At 47.4% G+C, this 25,299-nt stretch overlaps 1 long non-coding RNA gene across 1 annotated transcript in view; it reads left to right on the forward strand.

Moving 5' to 3' along the window:
* Positions 1-3,198: 3,198 nt before the first annotated feature.
* Positions 3,199-25,299, forward strand: part of LOC130865327 (uncharacterized) — a 47,280-nt gene continuing 25,179 nt past the window's right edge. Inside the window, exon 1 of the long non-coding RNA XR_009056093.1 lies at positions 3,199-3,340. This is a non-coding gene — a long non-coding RNA (uncharacterized LOC130865327). The remainder of the gene's footprint in view (positions 3,341-25,299) is intronic.

A 25,299-nucleotide genomic window follows, 5' to 3' on the forward strand; every position in this document is an offset into this window, starting at 1 on the left:
TTATATTATTAAGTGAAGTACCATTCTGTCAGGGCATTGAACATGATTTATGACGTCTGCCTATTAAAGGATCGATTGTGAATATCGCTACTATCATCTATCAATATTCTCAAGCCTGGGGTATTTCTCACACCGGTTATTTCTGGGAGCAGAATGACAGACTGCAGGAAAAGACTATTTCTTCTTCTCAGAGCTGGCTTTCCAGGTGCAGCAGGGAGAGAGAGAGGTGTGGAGTGCCAGCAGCCTTTCCCAATTCTTACAGCGTCTTACACCTAGGGAGAATGTAAAGATTTTTTTCCCCACTCCTTAATGCTAAAGTCAGTGAATTCTCCCTGGGGCTAGTAGAGGAAGAGAAGACAAGAGCCTTTTTTTGGTGGGGGGAGTAACGCCTGCAGGTCGATGTGGGAGGAGGATAGCTTTTCCTAGCTGCCAGGTGACTTGCTATGAGACACGTAAGGGGAAAAAACCAGCACCGAGCAGCCCTTTATGGGAGGATGGATGGCTGGGTGCCGGGGGCAGATTTTATTTTATTTTATTTTTTTCTGAAACAGATGCCTGGTCCTGCCTTTGCCCGCGGACTCGGAGGTGTTCAATTTAGGGAATCAATAAAAGTTCTCTGCTCCTTGGCGCCCCTGCTCCCACCTGCGCCTGCTGCCTAGGCAAAGGTGGAGGCGGGTGCGAACGACGCAGCGTCTGGGCCTGCTGGAGCCGGTCATCTCGGGTCTTTTGTCTGCAGACAGCGCAGCGCCTGGTGTTTTCCGCACTCACACTCAGGGGGCAAGCCACCGGCCCCTGGTTACCAGCTAGTCTCGGCACTCAGATTTGGGGTGGGGGGATGGGAGAAACAGGGGTGGGGAGGGTAAAGGGAAACTCTCTCTTGTGTCCTCCTGTGGCTGGAGGTTAGAGAAGCCCAGCCGGAGGGCCCTGGAAAGAACTGTGTGTGTTGCCAGGGGCGGCCAGGACAGTGCCCTGTGTCTTGTCCTAGCCCCTTGATTCTGGGTCCTCGCTTGGGCACCGACTAGGAGGCCCCTCTCTGGAGGGTCCTGGTACTCAGTCCAGTGCCCCCTGACACTCAAGGTAAGCTTATCTAGCTTGGAGCAGCGCAGTGGTAGGAACCCAGGATGTGGACCTGGCCTTTGGGTGATTAGCGGTTGCCACCTGCCCACACATGGACACCACAGCCATCACCAGTCTTTCCTCCCAGGATTCCAGCGTGAAGAAATAAGACTACAGCTCTGCCTTTCCACCTCCCAGATCAGAGGCCTGGAGGCCCAGGAGCCACAATTGTCAGTAAGGAATTAGGGTTCCAGGTGGACATCCCTTGGGTGTGGATCTTCTTGGATGCCTCAACAGCACTCTGCTACCCTCTGATGGGCACTGTGTTGAGCCCAGGAACCTTGACTCCCCCCTCCCTTAGCCAAATAGCTTTGCCTTTCTGGCTGCCTTGCTTCAAGACTTTTTTATTTTTATTTTTTATTTCTTGGTCGGGACCATTTGCTGTGAAGTCTAGAAACCACCCTGGATGATGGCAGTGATGGGCACATTGAGAGAGTAGCCCACTCTCTCATTAAAGTAACTGTTCATCATTCTCAAATTAGGCACATCTGCCTTCCTTTGTAAGCAACCCCCACTGGCCTACACCCATGGCAGACCAGCCAGCATTCAGGCAAGTCCTCAGGCCTGTCTTTAATCTGTCTTAGGGGACGAGGCATCAGGTGTCCCTGGTCCTTCAGTCCTAGACTTGCAAACTCCACCGGAGAGGTTCTGGCAAGAAGGTGGGGGCCTGTAGGCTCTTTCTCAGTATGTTGGTGCCAACCTGGGCCACCACAGTGGAGGTCACAGGAGCCTGAAGCAAGTCTCAGCAGGTCCCCAAGGTGCCCTCCTTGGGTCAGCCCCAGGGAAGGAGAGTTTCAGGTAAATAAGAACTCTTGGAAATGGGGCAATGGAATGTCTGCTCCTATGGGAGTGGAAATGCCACTCTTGTAGAGTGCCTGTGTGAGAAGAACCCAAACCTAGGTCCCAGTCTAATCTCCCTTATCCAAAGGACAAGTGGCAAAGAATGGGAGGGACAAGGATGGGGTCATCGAGGAGTAATAGAGACGGAGACCTTAGGAACATTGAAATGAAGTTGTTTTCTTCGGATCCCTTAGGTAAGCTTACAGTGGGCCCTACTGGAGAATAAACTATGGAAAATAGAAGATACAGGCACAACGTCTATGCTACCACATTTTAATTATAGTTCGACCTCAAGAAACAAACAAAAAAGCCCTGACTGACCATTCTTTTTATTGTCACATAGAATGCCATTATTATTTCAAACGACCTTTCAACTCCTGAGGCTCCTGGGGCAGCTTCAGGAGCTACATCCAGAAGGACAGTCACCATCTGCGCTGTAGCTCGAACTTAACCAAGTTCACCCCCTCCTCCCCTCTTGCCTCTCTCTCTTACTTTTTGCCCAGTTAATGAATATTCTTGGGGTTAGGTTCCTTTTTTAAAAAAATCACAAATTTTGTTAATACAGACAGTCTTTGCTCCGTTGATCTTTATTTTGTGGTGCAAAGAACCCAGGCTTAGGGCTGGCAGTGCACTTCCCAGCTTGCGTTGTAACTTAATCGTTAAAACCTTGCCCTAATTTTCAGGCAATAGATCTAGAGTCAGGCAGTCAGGAAGAAACAAACCAATGGCCCAAAGAGCTGGATGTAGGCTTTAGACGGATCGAAAATCAACGGGTCGGAAGAAGGATGGAATTTGTATGATGCTCTAGATCTTTAAGGCCTTAGCTCTCAAGAGCGTGCCGCTGCAGTTCTTTGCTCAGTCTCTTTGGACTACGGCTCGCCCGGGCTGCCCTTCCCTGTACTGAGGCACGCTACACACCAGGCTTTTCCCAGCCCCCGGGAGGAGGCGCTGGTGGCCGGGTCGCCTCTCATCCCTCCAAGCCAGAGTGCTGGAGGCCCCATTCACAAAGCCCCTCTTGCAAAGGGGACACACACACACTCACGTCGCCCCACACGCACTGCTTGGAGGGCAGTTTGATCTTGTCTCATTGGCGTCTCCGGCCTGAAAAGAAAATCGTTTGGGTAAACAGCCAAGCTTCCAGGCTTAACGCCCCGCTCCTGCCTCCGCCCCTCTGTCCCCTCCCGCCTCCCCCACTCCCCTTCAACCCCACCCGCCACCCACACTCCGCTCCGCTGCCGGGCCTCCAACGAGCTCCGCGCGTCCGGGTCCGGGAGGGAGCCAAGGGCTCCCTGGTTCAAAGGGCCGCAGCCCATGGGGATGCCCTCCTCGTGTGCCCTGGGGTGCAGAAGCAGACTGCAGGGCGGTGGGACCAACCTGGGCCACGGTAGGAACCTCGAAACCTCATGCACCCCCAAATAGCTGGTCCCAAGGGAGGGCACAGGGGAGTTCCGAGGCCGGTGGGGACATTTTGTCAAGATCTAGCACAGGCCGGGCAGGCAACCGCTGGCCGCTGCACCTGCAGGTTGCTCCATAGCCTGGTTGGGTCATTCTGATTCCCACCACTTCATCACAAGCGTTTGTTCATTTGTGTGCCCTAATAGGGGAGCGAGGCTTGAGTTTCTTTGGCCGCCCTGCGTTGCATAGACCCTCGGTTAACGATGACCAGGCCCCCACAGCCTTCAAAGGGCTTGCATATCGGAGTAGCTTTGAATCTAGTATTAAGCGATTTCTAGTGTTTGATCCTTCCCAAAGGAGAGCTCTTCACGCAACGTAACTGTAAACATAATTGTTATTAATATGGCAAAAAGTGGTGCTTAAAAGGATACTGGATTCTCTCTAGCTCACACATTTAAGCAGAGAGAACCTTGAAATCGGAAATACGGATGGGATTATTAGTCCTGATTCGCCCTTACCCGGGGTTTTAATGAAAAATGCCTCTCTCCTGCGTAGTTCTGTCTCTCCCTCCCCTTCTCCCAGTCGCTGGCTCGCTCTAGTCCAGGAGTCATTAGCAACCCCCTCTGGCTGCATGTTTTGCGTCGGTGAAACATTGTGCCATAGTTGTAACACTAACTCTTGCACTGCATCTTGTGGTAGGAAGGGTAATAGCAAGAAAGTAATTTTTCATCCTCAGGCTCTATTCTGTGTGTGTGGCGGGGTGGGGTGGCGGGGGAGAATCTTAGAAAATATGAATGGGGGTGGAAGAGAAAGAAACGGAGGGAAAGCGGGAGAAGTAAAAGTCTTCCAGTTTAGAACCTCCTGCAAACCAAAGGCCTGAAGCTTGAAGTGCGGTCTGCTCCGTGACTTCCTTCTGTTTGTCTCTGCTCCTTACTGCCACCCCTCAGTGGAAGCTAGGGTCCTCTCTGGAGTTGTCACTTAGCTCCCAGAATCTGTCAGCAGCCATCTTATCCACAAGTTGGCATTCTCACCTCAGGGGCTGGAACTCCCAAGAACCTGGCCACCCCTCTGCAGCTGGCCACTTGAGGGACTGCTCCTTAAATCCTGCTAGGAATCTGAGACCTCTCTCTAGTATGGTCTCTCAGGAACCTGTTGTAACCTAGTGAAAAAGGGACAAGCCGGCCAGAAAACTAAACTGGCTATTTTCCTGGCTCAGCCCTATAATTTCTGAGTGGGAGTCCTGAGAGCCTTTTAATCTGCCTTGTGGGGCAGAGAGGCACCGCGCTCTCTCCATCTCCTGCCTGACTGCCCAGGGACCTCCCTACCAACTCCACGAGAAGTGCAAAGTTTCCCAAAAGGTTCTCTAAGTTTGCTTTGTTCAAGCAGAAAAATACAGGGGCTTAGATGCCACCACCTTCTTTTTCCTCAAGCTCTTCCTCTGTCCACTGTCCCCAGGGTAGCCATCATTTTACCCAGTTAATCTATTGGATATCCTGAACACACGCACAGAGTGTGTGAGAGTGACACACACACACACACACACACAGAGGAGGGGGGAAGGGAGAGAGACAGAGAGGGGTTAAACAAATAAGTAAAAACTACGTTAAATGGAAGTTCCATGTCCTTTTCAAAACAAATGAAATGAACCACACAGCTCTTCACTGGCCCATAAGCAAGATGCTCCACATTCAAAACTATGTTCAAACTGGAAAATAGGTTGTTTCTTATCACACTTGACTCTGGCACGGAAAGAAAAACGAAACAATGACTGACCATAGTGTATCAGTGAGCTTATTTTTTTTATATATTTTAGAGTCTAGTCCAGTGGATCTATTTAAGGGTGGATAAAGATCTTAATTGACCAACTGCTTGAAAAGGAGGCAAATAGCAAGTTGCACGTTGGAGGAGCAATGTTTTGTAACTCATAATTTCTGGCAGCTGCTGCTTTCGTTCGTTGAAAGGTGGACACGCTGAGGATTGCATTTAGAGCCCCCCCCCCCACTTTTTTTTGTAAGGCTGAGGAGCCAGGCTTCAATGGGGCAGCCAGTGGTCTGGCAAAGCCTCTCTCTCTCTCTCTCTCTCTCTCTCTCTCTCTCTCTCTCTCTCTCTCTCTCTCTCTCTCTCTCTTTCTCTCTCTCTCTCTCTGATACCCCACGGGTCACAATGAATGAATTTCTGTGAAAATCATAACTGGGAGGTTCTAACTTCATAGGCACCCGCTTGGTGGGAGACATTTGCATTGGCCACAGCAGAATGACTCAAAACACAGCGCAGCCCGAACTGGTGGCCTCCTGACAACGTGTCTAATTCATTTTCTCTTTCCTCCGAAAGCAGTTTTACAGCTTAGGTGACTACCCTTGTTTAGTGAAATTGTGCTTCTGTAGTTTTCTTCCATTGTGCAGTTACTTTGAGCTATGTGGGTCACGGATGATTTTTTTATTATTTATTTTTGCTAGTGGGGAAGGAGGCCTAGGCGTTTAGGCTTCTTTGGAGATGTTAATAAAGGAAATAGAACGGGTGAAGATCAAGTTAGGTTGCGGGAGAGTGGAAGGCTTAGCCGCGTTATTCCAGTTTCCGAAGCGAGGTGGCGCTCCAGGGCACTGCAGCGCCCTGGTTTCCGCAGTCAGGCAGCGCAGCCTTCGCTCCGGAAAGCCTCAGTCCCCGAGCGCTGTAAACGCAGAGTTCCTTAACCTTCGATGCAGAGTCCAAGGGTCCTCAGACCTTCCTAGGCCTAGTGGCCTACAAGGGTAAAAAAAAGACCTGAGGTCACTACTTGGGACAAGGTGGTGGCAACAGTGTGGTCAAGCCCACTAGGGCTTGCTCTGCGTTGGGTCTTTCCTGGAATCTGCAAAGTTCTAACTCTTGGTGGGACTCTAGTGTGTCGGAGATGCTGCAGAGGGCCCTCGGCCCGGTCCCGCCCTATCACCCTTTCCAACCGAGGCTGGCTGCCTAAAACTCACAGAAATTTCACATATCCCGCTTTAGTTAATTCTTTGGCCTCAGCCCCGACCCCAGTCAAAAGAAGAAGACGAAGAAAGAGCAGGAGGAGGAGGAATAAGAATAAAGGGGGAGATCTGATACACCCCATTTTGTCTCCCAAACTAGGTCTTTTTTTTTCCTTCTGGTTTCAACCCTTTTTCTCTTTATTGCCATTTTCTTCCCTTCTCTCTCGCTCCTTTTTTTTTGTTTTAGTTTTGTGTATTTGCTTTCCTTCTACTTTCGTTATTTTTGCACCCTCATTGGAGAGAGAGAGAGAGAGAGAGAGAGAGAGAGAGAGAGAGAGACTGAATGCCGAATAAATAGCAGTAAAATTGAAGAAACAATAAACAATTTCGATTTATTGCATGGATTTCAATCCACGCCGTTTCATTTCCACGTCACCTTCGCATTTCCTGGGGGCTCAGGCTCATAAGCTCCAAGTTAAAGACGAGGGAGAGAAAACGTCCCGTAGTCACCTAGACCCTTTTGGAAACTATGCTAGAAATAATAGTGGCGGTAATCTTTCTGAGCAAACAGTTCTGTACTATGGGAGCGTCGCCGTGGTTTTGCAACAGGACCAACGCACGTGCAGAATTTGTTCTCTTGGTCTGAGGCCCTCTTTTTAGCTTCTGGTTCTACTGGGTCCCCTGACTCACGAGGCACCCCTTCTTCCCTGCCCTTCCAGTACTGTAGCCTTCAAGCTGCCGGGGGAAACTTTGCTCTCTGCTTACCCGGTTGCATGCTTGTAGCCTAGCTGTGCTCCGGCTAACCCCTCATCTCAGCCGTTTCCCTTGAAGTTTTTAAAGTAGAAATGGTGGGATGTTGAAACCAAGTTTAGGAGTCTACAGAAGCTCAGAGGGTCAGGCCATTAAGAATGTTAACTGGCGACCAAGAATTATAAGCATGATCGCAAAGTCTCTTCCAATTCATTTCTTCACGTATTTATTTGTGCTTAAGTGATGAAAGGCGACAGTTGGGAAATAGACAGCTTTTAAAAATAATGAAGTCAGCCGGGCGGTGGTGGCGCACGCCTTTAATCCCAGCACTCGGGAGACAGAGGCAGGCGGATCTCTGTGAGTTCGAGGCCAGCCTGGTCTACAAGAGCTAGTTCCAGGACAGGCTCCAAAGCCACAGAGAAACCCTGTCTCGAAAAACCAAAAAAAAAAAAATAAAAAAATAATGAAGTCAGATGAGCCTTTAACCTGTCGATCGCTATAAATCAACTTTGAAAAAGACAAATGGGGAATGTTATTTGGGCACCTACCTCCCAGCATTTGCTGTGCCCGGGGTTGACTTGTCAGCAACTGGGCTTAGTGAGGTCTGAAAAATGACAGTGGGAGTGTGTGTGTGTGTGTGTGTGTGTGTAGGGGGGGGGATCAAGCACCAGAAAGATCCAAAGGGGGACGTGTTGGTCAGCCTGTGTCTCCTCCTCTCATACTTGCATAGCAGTAGTGGATTTGGCTACTGTGATGCGTCCAGGCCAGGCAGATGGTAAGCTTTAGGACTGCAGGGAATTCAGAGAGGCCATCACTCAAGGGACTGAATGTCACAGTATAGAGGGGACCTCCGGTCCAGCTCTGTCTGTCAGGGTTTGGAAGACTCCCTTTGGAAATGGTGGTTGTGGGTTGTTGTTTTAGCTTCTCTCTGGCTGGTCTTCACAAGAAAGGGGAGGGGAGAGGACCTGTGTAACTACAACAGGTAGAGATGACAGGTATCTGCAGGTTTGAGGAGAGCCATGAAGGTTCCTGATTCTGACTTCTGTAAACGGCAAAACAAAAACGATGTGATGTTTTACAATCAAGTTTGAGTGAGGTTTTAAAGATAGCAGTTCTCCACAACTTCCATTTCAGCCACAGAAGGCCAGGGGTGTTGGGTTGAGAGAGAACTGAGCTTAAGGGAGTCGGTCTTCTTGTCAGGGACTTCTACCCTATCCCCGCTTTCCACCGTGCTGCCCCTGAGTCACAAAGGCTGCCTTAGCTTCTGGCCTCTGGGCTTGCTTGTCTTTTCCCCTCCAAATACTTCGGGGGCACGGATATTCATTCTCACGGTCTTGTACCTCCGGTGCCTCTTGGAGAAACACTGGCAACCAGAAGAACAGAAGGGCTGCCTGAACGCTAGCAACAGGTCCATGCTGAGATTTCTCTCTGACCTTCTCGGTCACTTTCCTCTCCACCTTCATTATTGAGTTGCAAGGCGAAAGGGGAGAACTGCGTGCCCGCTTTCTCCTTGGTCACCGGCAAAATCCCTGGAAGGGCAGCCGTCAGACTGTGCTGTGCCTACGGGTAAATGCCTGGCTAATTGGTTCTAGTAGTGGCCTTTCTCTGGACACTCTGGACACTCGCTTGGACCGAAGAGAGGATCTCATTGGAGTACCTAAAAGAAACAACTAGAAAGTGGAAAAGATCACGCCCTTCAGGAAGATCCAGACACCGAGCTTTTGGGTCTGGCCCTCTGCGGGCATCCATTTATCCCCTACCTCCTTAGAGATCTGATTTGAACCTCCTGCCACAACGCCAGAGACTTCACACCTGACGTCCCTTCATTGGGGACATCAGACAGAGGTTCAACCCAGGCTTGGAAGGGTCAGGTTCTATCTGCTTCTAGCCTACCCTCCCAGGTAGCTTGGAACTGAAGCCTGGCAGCAGCAGCACTTAAAAGAAAAAAAAAAAAACACTACTGCTGGGCCACAATCTCGGTCTTTCCCGCAGAAGCCTAGACGTCCCTGCGCCCTAGGCTAAGGTGGCCAGTGCTAGGGTAGGCTCCCGAACCAGCCAGGTCGAAGCAGTGAAACAGCAACTTCCATTTTTCCCCCCTGCAGGGAGGAGGGGGAATTCATTGTCGGAGGAGGTCGGTGGAGACTCCTCCTCCGCTCCGCCTGGAGGCAGCCAGAGCTCCGCTAGCGGTGCGTCTCCGCCCGCCCGAGCGTTTCCATAAATCAGGCCGCTGGCAGACTGCTAATTAGCTCCGGCCGAAAAGAATGAGAGTTCTGTAGTAGCACACGGTGGGTTGGGAGTGGGGGCTCAGTAGGTGGGAGATCAGAATTCCCCAGGATTAACCGAGAGACTCCTTGGGGGCATCTCAGCGTCCCCTGCCCGAGCCATCTCACGATCACCTCCTGCTAGCAAGGGCCTGCAAGCCTGGGCCTCCAGATCCCGCGCCTCCCGCACGGCGCGCACCTCTGCGTTCGACCTGGCCCGCCCACCCACGCCGAGGCTCCCTCTCCCACTCGCTGAGCAAGCCTGGCGTTAATTAACTCCCCCTTCACCCTGTGCAGTATCGGAAGACTTTCAAAACTCATCCCCCAAGTGTTTCCTTCTCAAGCCTGAAGGCTGCGTTCGGAACAACCAGCAGAAAAAGAGGGGGGCTGGATCTGGGGGAAGGGTCGGTTACGTCGGGATTTGAGATAACAAGACTTCCCCAGCGATTGTGTGGGTTGAAAGATGGGCTGCTGTAACCCTGTCCCTCCTCCCCCAGTGAAAAGGCGAGACGGTCAGGCAAGATTAAAAATAGCATTAAAGTTGGATTATTGATTTCCATGTAAATTGCCAGCCGCAAGAGCTACTTCTGTTTATTTTCTCTTTTCCTCCCCCACGCTTTTCTAAGACCTCTGGGCTCTGAGCCCCTCGGAGCCATTCCCACCCTCCTCAGGGAAGAGACTCCGAGATGACATCACCAAGGAGAAAGGCGGCCCCCGCCGCCCCTGGCCCCAGGACCCCTCAGCGGAGATTGACAGGTGTCTCTCGCAAGGACAAAGCCTTCCAGGTGTCAACGTCCCTATCTCACCCCTCCCAACCCGTCCTCTTCGCCACCTTTCCTAACAGCCACCCTACTCCTCTTTTTCACCCCACAACGCGTTGCTCTTTGCATCTGGGCACTGGGCTCCAGGTCCCGAGACTCGACCAGGGAGTCGATACTGAGGGACCCGGGTGGCGCTGGTGTTGTTTGTGCCTGCCGGCGAGGCCGCTCCAAGATGCCAAAGCTCGGACGAAGGTCCAAGCGGTGGCAGAATCCAGAGTCGGTTAAGAGCGAACAAGCGAGCATTTTAAAGGAGCCAGAGTAGTCTCTGGACTTTCTTGTCTTCACTCTCTGTTCAATACCCCGCATCCGCACACACACACACACACACACACACACACACACACTTATAACAGACGCGAAGATAAATAATCTCGCCATCTGGCAAGTCCCAAATTTGGCGACCAAGCTGGGAAAGCAACAACGACATTTCATCCCGAGACTGGGTCCTGCCCCCTGCCCGACTCCCCGGAGCTGAGGAAAGGGCACTGGGGCTCTGCCCTCACTAGCTTCCATCCCAGCCGCTTCCGTACCCTGGCCTGGTAAATCTTGGGTGCTTTCTCTTGCTCTGAGCAACTACTTCGGGATTCAGACGAGGGGAAAATGTGTTTGGGAGCCTTCCCCACGAGTGCTGCATCAATGAACTAAAACCCAAATTCAGCTTTATTATGTATAATCGAATGTAATTCATAGCTGGGCGGCCTGTCGGTGGCGATTTAAATCATTTGATGATAAAGATCACACTTATTAGATTTCTTCAAAGACATTGGGGGTTTCTTTCTTTTCTTTTTCTTTTCTTTTTTTTTTTTAAGGAGGGCATTTGTGCTAAATTGCCCAGTGCTGGTGTGATAACTGTCAAAAGTTTGACATCAAAGGGGGCTAATATTATTCAGTTACCGGCGAAGCTGTCTGTCTAAATAAGAATATCTTAATTACAGCATCACAAAGGTAGAAAAGGGGTTGAAACTGAAAGGGGAGAGGTACCCAGACTCTTCTTTGGATGCACTATCTATATTAGATGGATGCACTGTACTTAACCAGGCCTTTCCTCTCCCCTTCGGTTCTCTGAACTTTATAACTATGTGTAAACACGGCGTCACTGAAGACATAATCTTCTTGGGTTCTTATTAGAAGAAATTTCCATCCTCTCCCGTTCTAGATTAGGCAGTGGAGTCTGCTCCATCAATGAAGGGACGAAGGTTTCGTGGACAATAATGTGGCAATTGTTGATGGTTTGTGACCCATAAAATGTGGAGGTGACTGTTCTGGCTTTGGTATGTAATTATGCAAAACACTTTCCATAAAGACTTGCCATTCGATCTAATGGCAGTTCCTCTGGTCTATTTCATAAAGGGAGGGCCTATGTACAGAGAGAGGAAAGTAACATTTGTTTTAACACAGGTTTTATGGGTGTGTGTGTGTGTGTGTGTGTGGTGTGTGTGGGGGAGATAAATACAAACACGTCCTGTCTCAGCCCAAAGTAATTTTTTTCCAGTCAAATTAAAATAATTACGAGGAGGTTTAATAAGTTAATCATAGCAACATGGCATCTAAACACGTAGAAGGGGTGTCAGCCCACCTTCGCTGGACCTGGGACTGCTTCATATTGGTGACTCATCCCTAGGGTATGCACCCGTGCAATCTCACCAGGGTCTCACCTAGATCTCAACTCATTCTTCACCAGGGCGACCTGTTGATCTCTGAAACCAGGACAAGGGTGGCCAACATCTCCACCTCAATGCTTTGTGGGTGGAATGTTTATTTGGCAGAAGGCATTTAAATATAACTCTTCTATCTCAGGAAATATGTCCATCACCTCCCCTGCTCCCTCCCAACCCGCAGTGTCCTCTAACCCCAAAGAATAGCAGGGCAGAAATGAATGTCCAAGGCAGGAGTCAGGGATTTTTAGACAGAAAATTTTAAGGCAACATACTCAAGGAGGTATTGACACCAAGCTGGGCGTGCTTAGGGAGCAAGGAAGGTTTCCCTTGCACTTTCTCAAGCCACCTGAGGTTTTGTTTTGTTTTAAATAATAATAAATAGGAATCTAAAAGGCCAGGAGGAAAATAAAGTGGAATGAACTGGAGGTCCACTGCCTGCACTGAGTGTTGGTTAAGAAACAAGCTTTTTCCCCAATTGGTGTGGAAATGGCCCCCACCCTACTTGGAGATGCAGCTCCCTTCCCAGGGCTAGAAGTCAGGCCGCGCATCCTGGCTGACCGCAGCACTGTGATGTTGTACAAGCAAGGCAGACACTGGAGACAGAAGATTTTTTTTCCCAAGGGGAAAATGATGATTAAAAAAGAGAATCATCTAAATATCAAAGTGACACATGGGGGAGACCTGGAAAAATATTTAAGCTAATGAAAAGCAAATAAAGAAGCTGGCACTTAGGCTGAGAAATTAAATATTATGTTTAAGATGGTGCTTTTGTACGGGCTTGGAGATTTCCGATTCATGTTCACATAATAAACACTCAGGTTTGTCATCTGGAGGTGCAAATCTGAAAGATATTCCAACAAATGAAGTGCTGGCAGCCGGAGGAATAAAGAGATCGGCGCCTGTCAGGGGTCAGGCAGCCTGAGATTGCTTCTAGAGATCTTTTGAAAATTTCACAGGATTGAAGGCTTAGGGGCTTCACTGCGCTCGCATTTCAAACTCAGATCAGGGGGATCACAGTAAAAAATAGAGGTCTGGAAAATTTTGATGCAAAGATGGCCATGGCTGTAGGGTTTTTCTCACTAGCATCCTCCCTTCCTCCCTCCCTCTCCCCCCCCCCCCTCTCTTTCTCTCTCTCCCTCTCTTTTTTCTAGACAGATATCCTGGCATGATTGTGATTCTGTGTGGATGACAGAGTAGTCAGAAAAGAAAGACAAAACTGCATCTTAGTCTCAGTCCTTTTAGCCAAAAAGAATTTAGGCTCTTATTTCCAATGAGAGAGAGAGAGAGAGAGAGAGAGAGAGAGAGAGAGAGCTGATGGTTCATTTCTAGCAAGTGAATGGAGCTCAAAAGAACTTTATTTGTAACAATTAACAACTAACTCCTAAGCTTAGGGTTGCTTCTCATTTGCCCACACTGGGATGATTTCTCATTCAGTTTACACTCTAAGACTAATATTCATGTTGATACCAGACAGCTTATCAACATTGTCAACTCCATACATAGTCACATCTGTGAGCATTATTGCATAGATATACACTTAAACACACACACACACACACACACACACACCATGCACCTTCAATCCCTAAAAGATTGGCTTGACTACCTGATTTTTTTTTCCCAGGGGGTAAATGCTCACTTGAATTTTACCCCCTCTCCCCAAGCTATTCAAATAAAACAGTTGTCCCTGTGATTGATCCACCAGAGAGAAAACAGGAGAAGAATCTGATGAGAAGACTTATATGAGAATAGAATAATCTAAGAAACTCTGAAATAAGAAGCAAAAGGGCTGGATAGACAGTCGGGGGAGCAGCGAGACATTGCCTTGGGAACAAAAACAACTGCAGAGAAGCAAAAATGAGAACCAGAAGAAAGAATTGTGTACGATTGAGCAAACTTTTGGAGCAGAAAAAAAAAATAGCGGCCAATTCAACATTGTTTTGATTGTTTTAACTTTCCCTGGCTATCTCAGGGAAATAAACAGGGTATTTTGGAAATGATGTGAGTTAAGAGTTGTCTTTTAAAACCCCAAACCAAGACCATCAGAAGTGAGATTTCTGAGGGTGCCTCTGCAGTGCATATATTAAGTGTTGAGAAGTGTGGAAGAGAATAACCGAACAGAATTTTAATAAAGGTCTCTTGTTTCTCAACTATGGACCCAAGCCATTACATTAATAATGTAATTGTTTCGTAAGTAGGCAAAGGAAGAAAAGTGTAGGAATTACTCTGATTGGCTTTCTAGATTCACTTTGAAGATTCGAATCTTGTCCTGGTCAAGGTAGACACTTCGGGGTTGGGGTGCAGAGGTTAAACTATACGAGGTGATTGACAAGCTGGTCAACCCAACCCTTCCGCCCCCCCCCCCCCCCCCCCGTCCCTGTGTGCTAAGCAGAAGAGAACTTGGCCCCTGGCTGCAACCCACATCCAGGGCCCACCAGAGACACTCAAGTTGTCCATTTGAAGCAGGGAGCTTCCTATTTTGGAAAATTTGAAGGCAGAGGTCGAATAACAGTGGGAGCTGCTGCTACTCCTCGGACCATCAAATCCACAGTAGAGGGATTGAGAGAAGCTCAAACACGTAGGTAAAAAACTTGAAGAGAGACGCAAAGAACGGGGGAGGTGTAGTGCTAAGAAGGACTAGCTACCTCTGAGGCTCCCAGCCCTTCCCTCCATCCCTCTCCCGCTGGGAAAGAAGGGTTTTGCGCCTTGAATTGGAAGGGACTTTTGACTGAGTGCTAGAGAGGGAAAATGGACCTGAGGCAAGAACTGGAGGGGAGAACAGGAAAGGGGACTCCTGAGCGATCCTGAGCAGTGTCGCTCCATAGCTAGGGAAGAGACAGTTCCAGCTGGGATTCGCATCAGGTTCCGCAGTCGCAAGCTGGCTCAGAGCCCCAGAGGTCTCCTGAAAGATGCCCGAGAGATTCCAGGCAAAATGAGGAGGTCTTGGAGGCAACTTTTGCAGTGTTTAAAGCTAGCCTGACTCTTCTTAAAAACAACAACAAAACACCTTAGTGTAGAGCTCTGGTAGACTACTAACTTTATTTACAAAGGAGGACGCCTAGGGGGCTAGGGATGAGATCCTTGGCGACCTGGACCTGCCAAGGACTGGCGCAGAACGTCCCTTCGGCAACTTCATAACCTAGCTCTCCAGGGGCAAAGACCCTGAAGGGCAGCAACCCCGGATCACAGGCAGCCGGCGACCTCTTCTTTAACAATTCTTTTTTTTTAACCACCTCCAGCTCGGGGTAACCCTTTCCCCACCGTTTCTCTCTCTCTCTTAAAAAAAAAATTGAACAAACAAACAGGAGTTTAGAGAGGGATCCTACACAGTGTAGGTCAGAGGCTTCTCTATGAGATTAGGGTGAAACACTGTAGCTAGATTTTAAAGCAAACAAAGCCGAAAGCAGCTCAAACGCCTTTCGTAGTGCGCAGACCTGGGTTCCCTTGTTGTCTCTGGGGCAGAACGAAGGCGGAGCAGAGCTTTGAACTCAAACTCGCAGACTTTTCCTTGACGTTGCTCTGCCCAGTGGCTTCAGATCAAGAGACCCGGATCAGATCCTGCTCACCCTCTCAATAAGCAGGCTGCCAGAGAAGGGCGCAGCCCACAACAGAACCGGGGTTGGCCCAAGTGGAGAACTAAGTAACGCTTTGTGGCCTGGTCTCACCCAAACAGGTGCCCTCCCGAAAGGCAAATACTGAAATCCTTGGCCGGCTACAACAGTATGTTGCTTGAGAAGAAAATATTCCCAAACCATTTGAAGCTCCTTTATGCCTCGCTCAGGAAAACTTGTGCCACCGCAGGCAGTGGAATGTCCCGACGAGTGGGGGACAACATGCTAGAATCCCCTGAGGGATCATCTTGACATTACTAAAACATATTAAAAAAAAAAAAGTATGAAGAAACCAAAACCAGGCAACCCCTTTCTTCTTGTTCTTTTATTAATTTATTCATTTTATTTATTTATTTATTTATTTATTGGTGGCTGGGTGAGTGGGTATGACGCCCACAAAAAAAAATCCTCTTTCAAACTATCATCATTTCAACTTCAAATGAAAAAACCACCAATTTTACATTTTACTTAAAAGTTTGCTGTGGCTGACCGGAGCAGGTCTCTTTCTTCTCTAGCCCCAGCCCCCTCTTCCTCTGCTTCTTTTTTGCTGATACTCATTTCATGGAGGCTGCTGAAAATTTAGCACGGGCAGCATGAGCCTTGACTCTTGGAAGTGTCCAGGGTGTCTGTAATTTGCAGCGTAATCTAGATCTGGAAACATAGCCGCCTGCAGACCACGCTGGCTGGGTAGAGGACACCGTTTCCAGATAGGAGACTCCATTACTTAAGTTCCCAAACCCCAAACCCCCAGGTGAATGTGTTCAGAGCAGCTCCCCGGGAGGGATCACCATGGGCAACTTTGTCACAGACTAAAAGTCACAGTCTAAAAGTTCTTCTGCCCCTCGGAGGCAAAGAAGAAAATGGGGGAAACTTTTGGAAATCTTTCTATTTCCAGGTCCAATTTTCAGGACTTCGCGCTAATTTCTCAGCACGTCTTGTCCAGATAGACTAAGCGCTTTGGGGTTTATTAATCTGTGGCCTAGCTGCGTTTGCAATCGCGTGGAAAATAAAAGGACAGAACCGGAGAAATCAGGAGAAGGGTTGGTGCGTGCGTGCGTGCGTGTGTGTGTGTGTGTGTGTGTGTGTGTGAGAGAGAGAGAGAGAGAGAGAGAGAGAGAGACAGAGACAGAGAGAGAGAGAGACAGAGAGAGAGAGAGAGAGACATGTCTAGCTGAATTTAGTCGCAGTTAGTTTCTGACTTCCCAGCTGTGCGGACGATGCGCGCCATTTACTGTAATTGAATTGCTGTTATAACACCTTTCAGAGGGACAGCAATGCGTTTCAAAAAAGTTGTGTTTGCGGCCTGAGGCTGCCTGTGACCCTGCCTGTGTGTCGCAGGTCACACTCCAGGCAGAGCTGCCCCACCGGGCTGGGGCACCGCTTGGCCAACCCAGCAAGGAAAATCCGGAAGCTGATCCCAGGAGTATTCATGCCGAGCCCCGAGTGTCCCTGCTCTTGTCGATACTCCAGGAGCTCCCCGGAGTGTGGGAGGCCCTCTCGAACTAGGGTCCAAAGCTAAACTCCAGAAGTGGCAGACGTGAGATGTGCAATGGTAGACATCGAGAAAAATTATTATTTTGATAGGAGTTTCACATCGCCTAGGCTTTTGCCTTCGCATCTCCGTTTAATTAGAACTCCGGAGCTTTCTGCTGCAAAGCGCTCCACCATCCTGCCCTGGTGATTTCCTGGTGGCCGCAGGAAATCGGGTTGGCTGCTACGTGGTTAGGGGCTAGAGACACACACACACTCCACCCCTGCCCCCCCCCCCCCGGAGAGTTGAATTATTTGCTTCATCCAGTGCCCTCCACCACTTCCCTTGCTAGAACCACCTCCCAGACTCCGCCTTCCACTTTGCCCTCTCCTATCTTCCCACACTCTTCCGCATACCGGCGCTCTCTGTCTGCCCTCTGATGGGAAGGACCATCCCCTCCCCCTCCGCCACTCTCACTCTTCATGATTCACCCCTCCCCCCGCAGTGTAGTTTTTTTGGGTACATAGCACATCTTAGTTTTTTCCCCCTCCCTTTTGAGGAAGGTCAGAATCCTCTAGCCTTTAGTGTAGTCTTTGGGTCACTAGCTTCATAGCTGCAGGTACATCTACCTGTCCACCTTACTGCCTATTTTGATAGGCTCCAAGGAAAAGGCAACAAGTGGGTCCTGCAAGGCTTCCTGGGAGAGCGTTCAGATTGTGGTTGGGGTTAACCAAAGAACCTAGTAGGGTACAAACCGGCTTAGTCATCTTTGCTTTACCACTTCACAAACACCTCGTTAGTTGTGGGGGAAGGGCCTCTGTCTTAGAAGTACTGGGGGTGGGGGAGGCGGGATTGGAGCTGCCATGGGGGAGAAGTATGAGAACCCCTCCTCCGGTCCACCCAGGTGCTAGCTTCGTTTGTATCTACCTTCCTCTGTATCTTCCTGTGTGTCCTGGGGGCAGGGTGGGTGAATTGTCACCATGCTCCAGACTCCGGAGGAGGAGAACTGGATGGTGGAAACGCTGGGATGCCTGCAAGACTGGAAAACGAGGGTTCTGACTTGGAGTTGACCTGAGAGCTGGGGTAAGGATGAATTTTGATGATGAACCACCAGGAAACAGCACAGGTCCTATCTTCCCTCAGCAGGTGGTCCAAGAATATTTGATTTGACCTTCCTCAGCATCCTCAACCCTGGCAGGGCTGCACCTGACTTTCTAGGTTTCTTTGCAAGAGCAGGGAGTAGGGCACTCCAGGGAGAACGGGCTCCAGAGCACCCAAGGACCCAGAGAAAATCCTCTTGGCAGGGCTCCAAGATACCAGGTTCAAGGATAGGAGGGAGGTTTTGCCGCTGGCTCTGGTTTCACTGCCCTGGTCTATGTCTGCCTGGCCACTGATCCTGATAGAAGCCATATCCATGCAATTTTGACATCCGCATCTCCAGACTTGGCTGCGGCAGTTCTCACGTTATTACTCACAGTGAAACCTTCGTGATAAAAAACCATGGTGCCCCAAACCGGTTTCTGGAAAGACAAACAAGAAAACAGAAAGGAGAGCTGAAAAGAGTTCTAAAAGTTCTGAGTCCCATGCAACTAAGCACCCTTCTCTCCAACTCTCCTTCTCTTTCTCCCTCTCCTTCCTTTTCTTTGTGAGAGCATATCAGAAGTACCTTACATTTGTACGAGAATGGGAAAGAAAGAAGGAAACCTGTGATGTGGGCAACTATGCAGTGGCCAAGTCACTGCAGGCTGGGAGACAGGAAAGCAATGTTATCCACAACACCAGAACATCTGGTCTACCATAGCACGTGCTCAGTGAGGGCGGGCACAATGCTGAAGGTAATACAACGAGAATAATATTTTCCCTAAGTAACTGTCACATTCTGCACAGAGCTGCAGATGTGCTCTAAAGAGTGGCCCACAGAAATGTCCATTTCCATTACCCGTTCCTGTGTGCTGGTGGAGGAACAAGTACCAAAGGGCGTCGCTCGACATCTTGCTCTTAATCTGCTTCCATTATCTGTTCATAGTAATTTCAGGAGGTCCAAAATGTACAAGATGTTGATTTTTTAGCTATATTCCATAATCTTTACGACCAAGACCTTAAGCATGAACAGAAAAGTTACAAAGAATCAAGTGACACACTTAAGGTCAATGGGTGAGAATTTAGTAGCACAGAAAGAGTAATTATCTTAGTGCTTTTCATGCGAACATGCTCACTTACACATTTATGTATTTCTTGAATAGGCAAGAGATGTCCATCATGATGCAAGAAAACATGCACCCGGGTAAATAATGACAAGAACCTTAGAAGGACAACTATCTGTAGACAAGCCGCATAATAGAGGTGGCTTTGACATGAGACTCAGACGTTGTGGATGTGCCAGAAAGAGCCCTGCTCCTCGGAATCACAGAGCAAAAGCAGGGGCCAGCCAGGTTCTACTTCCTCTGGGGGATGATCAAAATCATTGCTCCTTAGAGCACTAGAATTTGCATAAAGCATCTACAAATTTTCACGCAGTTCTGAATCACAGTGTGTTCTTTCTGTGTCATTTTATGAGTGGGGGAGAATTAAAATCATAACCTAGAAGATGAAGTTTCTATTCTAGTCAAATTTAGGTGGGATCAATTCAGTACCTTGTGCCCTGGACATTCAGATGTGAGATCAAGGCAGGGAGAACACTTCCAACTAGGTACGGTTGTTGAAGCAGCAGAGGAGGTTAGTACAGGAGGAACGACATCCCAAAACAATCCTGCCAGAATGGTTTGCTAACTTTGCGCAGGTGCCAAAAATGTTGGTACCTTTGGCTTCCTCTTCAGAGCCTGTGCCTCCATCAGAACAGATGAAGCACACTGTTTTGGTTCCTTCTCAATGGGTCTTTCCCTCAGGGCTGGATGCTCCTTGGAGGCTGGAAGGCTGGCTGACTTCTCTTATGTTTCCAGCTCCTGGCATTGTGCCAGGCTCGTAATTAAAGCTCAGTATATTCTGAATGAATGAATGATGCATGTTGAAGAATATAGGTTTTTAATTTATGTAATGATGGTGGGAGCATCTGAACATCTTTTTATGTTTGCCATTTGGGATGTTTAATTATGATTGCATAAAGTAGTCATTGTCAAATGGTTTATTATTTATGGCGGGGCCGGCATGGGGAAATGGAAGAGTCTGGGTGTAGACATTGAACTGGGCACTCAACCTTGACCTTGGATACTCACTTTCAAGAAACTTAAGTGTAAAAAACACCGTTCAGGAGTCTTCAAATCAATGCTTTATTATTTGTTGCTTGAGTCACAGCTTGATGTTCGTGCTCAACCATGTTCCCCACACTGGTATTTCTATAACTCAGAGCCATTGTAAAATCTCACAGAACTAAAACCTGACCTTTGCATATATATTTATTACATCATGTATAGTACTGGCATCTCTCTCTCTCTCTCTCTCTCTCTCTCTCTCTCTCTCTCTCTCCACCTAGCTTCCTTATAACTTGGAGTGGCCTAGAAAATGGCAATAACCCAGACTCTTAAAAGCTAAGAATGTCTTATGGCCAGTGTCTTGGGCAGAGGGCAAGATTCATACAGGGGAAGATCCACACACCTATGAGACTTTAATGTCTTCCTTCTATACCACTGCCCTATGTTAACATGTTTCAACATAGACATCAATTAGAGCTGAGAACCAAGCATAGAGAAAAGCATTAAATTCAATCAAAACATGATCAGCTCCCTCTGAATTCTACCTTATGTTTTAGCCACTCTCCTGGCTGGCTTGGAGTAATTTCAAATTCCCACTGACTTAGTGGCAAGACATCTTCTTATTCTTTTCTAGACTCATTCCTCCTTTAAAAATTCCTGACTCTTTCCCATCTCTCATGGGAATTATCTTTTAAGAAATCATATCTCAAAGGGCTTCATGAGTGAAGAAAAACACATTTTTGGATCATATGCCTTCTGGTGTTCACAGCTCTAGGGAGCAGTTGAAGTTTTCAGTAAAGAAGTTTCTGGCTTTTGTTTGTTTTGAGTTGAGAAGGCTGTGTTGGCTTTAACCATCATCTCTCGGATATTTGCCTGTGTCTTGGTATCTGGACAATTGAGGAAATGTACAAATATCTAGCAACTGTCACATGACTCAAATACAGGCAAAATTGTGAGACTTCCAAGCCCTCACAGGACAGAATCAAACTTTGGCTGTCAACATTACAGTGTGGGTCTCTACCGCCTGTTTCAGGAGATTCAGGAGGAAGTAGATGACACAAATATGCACCCAGAAGATCCTGTTTCAACTCTCTTGTGTTCTGACTGCTCCGCACAGGCTATATAACGTGGGCTGGTTTTACTTTTAGGATTCTGATGTGAGCTTCCTGTTGTCGTATCTTAACTTTGCTCCAAAGTCCCTCACGTCCTGTTGCAATAGTAGAATCTTTAAGAGATGAGATTTAGTAGGAAGCCTGACATCACTGTGGCATACCCACTAGGGGAATGCTAGCCTCAATCCTCCTCCCAGGTATGTTCCTTCCCAGCCTTGGGATATGCTCTGCTGCTGATATGCTCCCACGCTGGGGTACTGCCTTCCATTGATAGACCAGAACCTTCAAAACTGTGAACACAATTAACCTTTTCTCTTTATAAGCTGATTATCTCAGGTATTTATTATAGTCATGCAAAGCTGGTAAGCACGGTAGACAGAACAGCATCCCCCCCCCCACACACCAACTTGCAGAAATCTGCTCTCACGCAAATTCCTACTACTAAGAATCCAAACAATTTTTTTTTCAACAAATTTGTCTGTCTGGTATTCTCAGTGCAAGGAGCCCTAACATAATAAACGTCAGGGAAGGAAGTGCCATGACCTTGTTATTGAATAATTACTAATAACACTTTTCGATCTTTGATTATATTTCCTGGATGCAAAAAAACTCGGGAGGGAAATTCAAAAGATTGGGTACAAACTATGAATATCTAAACGCTTGGTATCTTTTGTTTAAATAATGGAGCCTAGTTCCTGCTTTGCCAGCATAGGGTTGACCTTGTACATATAGATCCAATCTGGTTTTCATCCAAAGGCACAACAGCAAAGTAGTTGGTACTAATTCCATCTCTTGCTGAGAAAGGCAGAGCTGAGAACAAATAGTTAATATTTACCTGTCAGAAAGCAAGCATCGCAGGGCACTGAGCTATTATCTTGGTATAAATCTGAAATTGAAAAAAAATACAGAAATAGAGTGAGCTATAGAGAGAAGATTTTCTTGTATTTACTCTGTCTGGGTAAGATGAAGTCCATCCCTGAGCTAGACGACGCGGAGAAGGCTTGTGCATGAAGTGACAATTGTTAAAAAATGGCATTATCAACTTATGAATTCTAAAGTTACAAATGGTTTCCATTTAAAATCCAAGGTGCCAGGCAATTTCCTTATGTGAATAGTATGGCTGTTCGAGCAGTCTTTACTTGCGCAAGGCCGCCTTTAATAATCTTCCTAGGTAGTCAATGAAAAAAAAAAAAAACTCTTCCTATGTTGCCAATTTACGGAGCATAAATTACTGGGAATTTTATATGGAATAAATTATGCTCTTAAGCCTTCTCAGATGTGTAGCCAGTAGAGATTTTAAAGGGAGAAAACGAAATGCAAAATTTAGCTGGAAGGGGCATCTGTGGCATTTGGAGCCCTCTCTGGATTTGTTTCCTCTCCACCCCTATGAGAGGATTACAGGGCCACATTCCAACCTGCAGCTTCCTTAGCCACATGCAGCTCTTCAGAAAACTGCATGTGGTTTTCTTCTGCGGTTTAAATAACGCAAGGAGGGATACTGCGGGGTTGGTATGGCAGCGGAGCAGTAGTGAGCAGGACAGATGAAGAGTGAGGGGGGTCTGAGTCACAGAGAAGACCAAAAGAGTCAGTGTCGCTGACCCCTGTGCGCTTCTGAGAACCACAGACCACCAATCCCTTTTGTAAACCCATTGTAGGTGCAATTCCCAGGTTCTTCTGAATGCAAGGGGAGTTCAACTGATTTGCAGCTTTCCACGTTGCTGATGATGAAGTGGTGCTTCGCTTGTTGAACTTGATTTCACTTCGGAGATGAGACGCTGTATCCTCTAAAGTGACAGATGGAATTTCTGCTTCAGAATTCATTATAGAAGGTGAAGGACAATGGTGAAAAATTTGAATCTACTAGACAGTTCAGCAGATCAAAATAGAGTCAAACCACCAAAAGTTGAATAAATTGGAGAATTAAAATTCATTGGGAAGTATATTTTTATGGAAGTTCCTAGATTCTCCAATGGTCTTAAATTTCTGTGGGCTGCTGAGATGGCTGAGAGGATAAAGCATTTGCTTGACAAGCCGAGTTCAACCCCTGGAACCCACGTAGTAGAAGGAAAGAACCAACTTCCATTAATTGTCTTCTGACTTATATAGGTGCTGTGCACACTGCATCTCCAGAAGAAATAAATTAAGGTTCTATGCCATCTTAATTTTTCCCTATTGTCTTTGAGCCACTCAAGTACCCAAACCTCCTAGCATTCTGCATACATGCAGTAGGCTGCCATATGAACAGAAAATAGCATCCCTTGGGGAAAGATCATCAGTATCTTCAAGAGGGACTGATGCTTTCCAGTTTTTTTTCTGGAAGGATTGAGAGAGGTCAGAGACACAAGTCTAACTATTTCTCATCCCGTGCCATAACATAGAATGATGTAGATTGTCTATTGACAGAAAATCGAGTTTCAAAACAACACATGCTGATTATAATTAGCAAAAATATAGAGCATAAATGAAGAAAATGTTAACCTTTTATCTTTTTTATTCAATCTTCCTTCATAGTTTTAAAGTTGATTCTCTCATAATCCACCCCTTAAGAGCCTACCGCAAATTTCTGAGGGTGGCATTACCCTACTCTGAAGACTAGGTGATAAAAGGCCAACTCTGGCCTGTAGATTCTTTCTGTCTGTCTCTGTCTCTGTCTCTGTCTCTGTGTGTCTCTCTCTTTCATCCCTGGTGAGGGGAGATCTAGGTAGAGAGCAACTCGATCATCATCTCTGGCTATCGAGGAACCAAGAACCCACCGACCATGAGAGTAAACTTTAAAGCAGGCCCTACATTTTAGTTGAGTCTTCAAATCAGGCCAGCTCTACCTACCGGCTTGATGACAGCCTCATGAGAGATCTTAAATAGAAACCATTCAGGAAAACCGACTTCCCTTTTTAGACCCTTCGAAATGATGAGAAACTAAAATGTCCGTTGTTTGAACTCGCGGTGTCTTTGGTTAATTTGCAGCAGAAACGGCTAACCAGTAAACCCTTAGGAAGGAACCAATAGGGTACCTGGTACTGATTACAAATGCACTTACTAAATGTTTGCTGAAGGTATGAGTTAAGATGCACGAGGGCAAGGTTTGATTTATGTCCTTCCATAATTTTCGTGAATTTTGAGAGCCGCTTTTAAAGTAGATTCAAAAAAGAGTTTTCTGGAGGCAGGATGTCTTTAATTATTAAAAGTTAAGTCAGTCGACACATATTTATTGTTGCTTCTATCTGTCAATGAATCAGTCTCTTCAGCTATGAAATACTTGGGAGCCTAATTGAGCATCTGCCCTGCTTTTGTGAAGGGATATTTATGAGTCTCTCACTAGAAGACTCCCAGACTATGGAGGTTAAAACCCAGATGTTGCATTCAGTAAATATAGCTGACCAAAGAAAGCGAAGGGAATGTTATTTTTATAGCTGACATGCCCAAGATATTCTTAGGAATGAAACCCTAGACTAGCCATGGCTTATCACAGCATAAGACTGTTCTCATGCAGAACATGTGTTTATTTTGGGTGTGTGGGGTGATTCTGACCCACAAACCAGCTCGGGGGTTGAGGTGAAGGAGGCTCAGCCTTCAGTGAGTGGGCCGTTTCATATTAGCAATGTTCTCTGGGGTCCTAGCAAAGGAAAGAAAGCACTGGAGGGTCTCTCTTAGGCCACACCACATGAGCGTGTCCTATTGACTCAACTGCTGTTTGATCAATCATAAACTTGAACAGCCCATGAAAGAGAGTCAGCATTACCTCTAGAAGGGTAGGCCAGCTGCATGTCGACGAGCATCAGGGATGGCTACTGTGTTCTACAGCACATTATGTAATCAGCATTGGGCAGATAAAGAAACTGAGGCCTAAATGAAAACACAGGACGTGAAGCAAACCTGGGGCAGAACCAGGGGTGGAAGCTGGGTCTTTGGCTCTAAAGCATCTCTTTTATTGTTCATTTGAGTTGGGGAGGAGTCTCACAATGAGGTACCAACAGACCTAGTACTACAAATATAGATAAGGCTGTAGTCACCCTCAGGCCTCCCAAGTACATTCGAGGATTACCAGAGTGTGCTATCATGCTTAGCTTCCTAGTGTCAACCTAGTGGCGGCTTCTTCTTCTTCTTCTTCTTCTTCTTCTTCTTCTTCTTCTT

The sequence above is a fragment of the Chionomys nivalis genome, chromosome 23 (assembly GCF_950005125.1).
Source record: "Chionomys nivalis chromosome 23, mChiNiv1.1, whole genome shotgun sequence".
Lineage (NCBI taxonomy): Eukaryota > Metazoa > Chordata > Mammalia > Rodentia > Cricetidae > Chionomys > Chionomys nivalis.